The sequence below is a fragment of the Nicotiana attenuata genome, chromosome 9 (assembly GCF_001879085.1).
Source record: "Nicotiana attenuata strain UT chromosome 9, NIATTr2, whole genome shotgun sequence".
In the NCBI taxonomy this organism is placed as follows: domain Eukaryota; kingdom Viridiplantae; phylum Streptophyta; class Magnoliopsida; order Solanales; family Solanaceae; genus Nicotiana; species Nicotiana attenuata.
Window position 1 is genome coordinate 21,944,453 of NC_031997.1, and position 5,499 is coordinate 21,949,951.

The window sequence follows — 5,499 nt, forward strand, 5'->3', positions numbered from 1 at the left end:
TACCAATGACAATTTGGCCAAGGCAGCCTCTTTCTACGCAGCAAGGGGGTCCATGTTCTCCTTCCACTGATCATAGTCGGCTTTTATCTGATCGACATCCCCTCAGAGCAGCTCGATTCTTTCCAGCTTTTGCTGCAACTGAGATATTGAAGTATTAGCCTCCACAGTTGAGTCGAGACCATATTCTTTCAAAAGGATAGTTACCTGCTCATCTAGCTCAGCCTCTTCTTTACGAGCCTAAGCCAAGTCTGTTCGGAGGTCCCTGATCTCCTTTTCTTTCTTCACATAGAGGTATTTGAGGGAATCTCTCTCCTTAGTAAGCTTCTTGAGATCAGCCTCACACTAGTTCAACTTGGCTTGGGACTTGGTGAACGCTTCCCGATGATGCACCACAGCCTATGGAGAAAGGAAAGAAATTAGTAAGAAGGAAATAAAAGCAAACGTGATAACGGGGAATGAAGTTTACCTGGTTCAGGAGACGATGGGCCTCGTCAAAAACCATCGTCGCATCTAGGTCGGAACATCATCGACCCCAGCAAGTTAGCCACGGAATATGTCTTCCCCATCGTGGGCCGTTCCCACATCGAGGGTCTCCATAGATCGAGCCTCCCAAGATTGACCTTTAGAAAATTCAGGGCCGGGCGGTGAATCATCAATAGTGATTGCCCCAAGCAAGTCACTTGGGGCACTCTCTCCCTTTTGAAGAGCCCTACTACTGGACCCTTTGGGCACACTCGCTGTTTGTTCATCACGGCAGGAAATATCTTCGGCCCACGATGGCTTGGGGACTTTGCTCGGAGTACCTTCCGAGATCTCCTTGGTCCGAGGATGAGTCTCCTCGACCATCACCGTCCCAACTATTTTTGGAGCTTCGGCGCTCCCCCTTTTTCGAGGCACCAACTCACAACTAGCATCTTCCCCCTCCTCTTCTTTATCTCGTAGCTTTTGGGCTGCGTCGGCAGATAGAGCGGCGGAGTTGTCCTTCGATTTACGGGCCTTGCTCTTCTTGGACTTTGGGGTATCAGAAAGTGAGGCCCTTATCCTTTTCTTGTCCTTAGCCGGTTTGGGAGCCACCTCTTACCCATGCGGGGCCGACCTCATTTCAGCAATAACCCCGAGGCCTGCATGAAAATGATTCAAGTATAAGTAAAAGGAGACGTTTCAAAAAGAAGAGTGTCGAAAACATACAGGATGAGCTTACCGTGATTCTTGGCCTCCCATCTGCCCCTTGCCAATCACGCTAGCAGCGCTCGGCATGGGAGGAAGTCGTAGCCAGCTTCCGAACCCAGTCTTCGAGGTCGGGGACCGCGTGAGGCATCCAGGAAACCGCTGTACAATAGATGAAAGCATTACATAAAGAAAAAAGAAAACGAAGACTAATGGGTAATTCATTACTAACGATCGGGGTTCCACTTCTCGGGGAACGACATCTTCTCCTCTGGGATGAGGTCGCAGGTCCTTACTCACACGAGCTAGCTCATCCAACCCCGGTCCTTATCCTCATCGATGATCGCAAAAAAGGACTTCGTTGATTGGCGTTGGAGCTTGATTAATCCTCAAAAATGTCGAGGTCTATACAAATGTATGAGATGGCTGAGAGTGATTCCAACCCCTTGTCCTTGCTAGAAAAGAAGCGGAGCATGATCACTATACGCCAGATGAGGGATGAACCTGGCCGAGGGTAACTTGATACGTCTTGCAAAACTCGACAATAACTGGGTCAAGAGGACCCAATGTGAAGGGGTAAGTGTAGACACTTAGAAACCCCTCCACGTGAGTGGTGATACTCTCTTCGGGAGCAGGGATTTGAACCACGACCTCAGCCCCCCCAGTTGCAGTCCTTGTCCACAGTCTCGAGCTATTTCACCGTTATCGAGCATATATATCTCGATACATGTTTACATCGGCCGGGGACCGACGGAGGGTTATCGACTTTGAAGTCGGTTTTTTAGCCACAAGGGCCGGGAACGTACTCGTGAGGGAGCGATTCCACCGATGTTTCATCACCGGCCGGTCGGGAAGAAGAGGAGGAGGCTTTCTCCTTTTGCGGGACGGTCTTGGAAGTCTTCGCCATTGTTTCAGGTAAAGGGAAGCAGAAAGAGATGAAAATTGGTATTATTAGGGCTAACTAGGTTGATTCAATCGGTGGTGAAAGAGAATAGATGGACAGAGAGTAAGGAACTTAGAAAATTTGGTAGAGGTAAAAGTAAAATTTGATTTCAACCAAAGAGCCTGAATTCATAGGCTTACGATGACGGTTCGGTGGTGCTAGTGGCCGACCGTCACTGGATAGCAATAATGGTTTGGGGAACTGTACCGACGGGTGTCGCGCCCCCTTTTTTCCCTCCTTGCAACGGGAGAATCGGGTTTATGACATTTTGGGGTATAGGGCAACTCATTCCTTTTGGGAACTGGGTTTTGCATTTTGAAGAGTCGCCACCTAATGATTTAGGGTGCATTAGGACACCTGCAAAGTTCACTATAACTACATTTTTGATAACCAGAGATAGGGTAAGGGCTTGAAATTATCCTAAGGGGAAGGTGTTAGGCACCCTTCAAGATCGACTAGTGTGGTTCCCGGCCAGACAATTCTTTGTGAATTTGGTGAAATTAACATGTAAGCAGATAAGGCTCAAATAAGAGGGGATTTCAATACACAAATGCTTGAAAGTAAACAAAGTTTGAAAGAGAAATTATTAAAAGCTGATTTTTTTTTGAAAAGAAGTCATAATATTTTAAAGACAAAGAAAGAAAAGGGGAAGGGGGTCCTAGGTTTATTTATAATATGGATCACATTAATGCAATACCCGGTAATCACTCCTCAAAAGAGGGGCTACACGTGGTATTAGCGCACTGGTCATCATATCCATATCTACCCTTCCCACCCCGTTAAGGTACTAAAGCGCGGATTGGTATCGACCACTATTGCATGCTATTACCCGCCCCATTCCTATCAGTCCCGGAGGCATTTAGGACTACAAAACATGTAACACAATAACAGAGGAAGCATATAAACAATGAAGGCTCACATATACCTCCTCAAACAAGGCAATCAAATAGCATGACTCAAACAACAAACAGGGTCTGGAAATACTTAGGCAAAAGGGGAGTTTAAGTTGTTGAAGCAGACCAATTTATTACATAACTCAGATAAGAAGTCCGAATCAGGCTTGCCTGCTGGTTGTAACTATTATTAATTATCAAAAACGGGCTCGGTTTTATATATTGTTATTACCTAAGGTTTGCCTAAGTGATAGGGGAAAAATCCTATGAGCATGGTATCTATTACGGATTCAGAATGTGGCAAAGCAGTAACAAACTTAAAAAATGAGCGGGTTGAAATCCTATAGGCATGCTTGCTAAACCGTGTTAAATAGGGGATTAAATTATAAAAACTGGTTCGGGATAGACTGATTTTTAGTTAGACTAGTCTCTGATCCTGCAGATGATGGCATCCATTATTGCTGGTTTTAACTCCTATAGACATGATATCTAGTGTTGCTGATTTTAATTCTTATAGACATGATATCTAGTATTATACTGATTTTAACCTTATAAACATGATACTCATTTATAGCCGTTTAGATCTTAGAGCATGATGCCTAAGTGGTAAAAAAAACGTGCGGAATAAAGTCCTATAGGCAGGTTATCTAGGTGTGAAGTTGAACATGCAGAATTTTAAATGAACCCCTATGGGCATGGTATCTAAAATGCAGAATCCAACATGCAGGATGTAAAACAGTCCTATAGGCATGCTTTCTAAATGCAGAATTGAATCATTCAAAACACAAATCCTATAGGCATGTTTTCTACCCTTGAGCATGCATAATTACCCATCCCTTTTTCACTAGCCAACCCTAGATGTTCATTACAAATTATTACAGACCAGTTGCTGAATTACATCAAGAAAAATACATAAAAAGGGAAATTACAACCATAGGAAGCCTGATTCTGACTTCCTTTCTGAGTTATGGAACAAAACACCTCAAATACCACTTGTTTCAAAGCCTTTCTCGGACCTGGGTGTGTCAGAGTTCCCTAAGGGTCTCAAGGAACCCCGGGCAGTGCTTGCACCCAGGTTCAATAGAACTAGATAAAGATTAGTGCAGTGTGGAAGGGCCAGCCCTTATGTGTCCAAGTTCAGAGGGAGCTCATGGGTCCCAAGGCAAGGCTCACACAAGAGGGCTAGAACTTAAGTCTAAGAAGATAGTGGAAGTACAGGAATGAAGTCTTAAAACTGAGGGGATAAGGAGAGGGGTAAAAGGTGATTAGGGAAAACAGTAATTAGTAAAATACAGAGTTGATAACTTCATACAAAGGGGGTCAGGGGTTGGGAATTCATTGCAAGGAGCCTATGCACTTAGGCAAGGGTCAGCTTTGGGCATGCACAGCAATAGAAGATGCTGGCATGCCTATAAGCCAACCAAAACACACAACAACTAGAGAAAACATGGAGGTTATGATCCCAGGGGGATCAAGTTTGGGTCATGGACAGCAATGTTCAATGCTGCCATGCCCCAAACCAACCACAGATACCAAACACATTGGGGATGGGGATTTAAGGTTCACAAACCATGATAAGTAAGTAACAGAAACATTAATTCAGAACAGAAAAGGCAGAATATAACATGCTTAACAATGGAACTTAGTTAAATACAAACAAGAATGAAAGAAACAGTAAAGAAACATGTTGTTGTTGATGCTAAAAAATTAGTTAGAACATACCAGTCAGAGAAGCAAAGTGCAGTAAAGAAAAGTAAGTAGGACTCCAAAGTCTAGCCTTGGCTTTCAGCCGGTTAAACAGACAGTAGCACGAGTAGCAGTAAAGCAAGAGAGAGTTTTTGAGTGTAAGTGGGTGTTCTGAACTTNTTGCCCGTTTCCCTTTTTGACTTTGGTGCTACTCGTGCACCTAGCTTTGCAACACTCTTGCTGCCTCATGACAACACTCCTGTTGTCAAGTCGAGCTGAATTGGCGGAGGTCTAACAGAGATCCTGCCTCAGCCCCTAGATATAGTGTTGTAAAAGATGATTCACCAGGAAGGGTCTAACTCTAGAGTCCAATGAGTTAGCGGATGCCAGATATAAAAAAGATCGTTTGATTCAAAAAAAGGAAAAGTAATGAAGAATATATATATATATATATATATATATATATATATATATATATATATATATATATATATATATATATATATATCATTTTGAAGCTATTTTTCATATTGAAAATATATAGGGAAAAAATGGGTGTCAACAGCTGCCCCTCTTTACCCGGGAATGATGAAAGAGTTTTCGGGTAAAGATATTATGGCCGATTTTGAATGAGCGAAACAGTTTGGGAGAGGTTCAGGCCGCACCCTGGCTTGCGAGCTGCCTACATATCCCTGGTTTTACAAGAATCAGGCCATATGTAGTTCAGGATCCGTCGGCGGNTTTTTCATATTGAAAACATATAGGGAAAAATTGGGTGTCAACAGTTGCCCCTCTTTACCCGGGAATGAT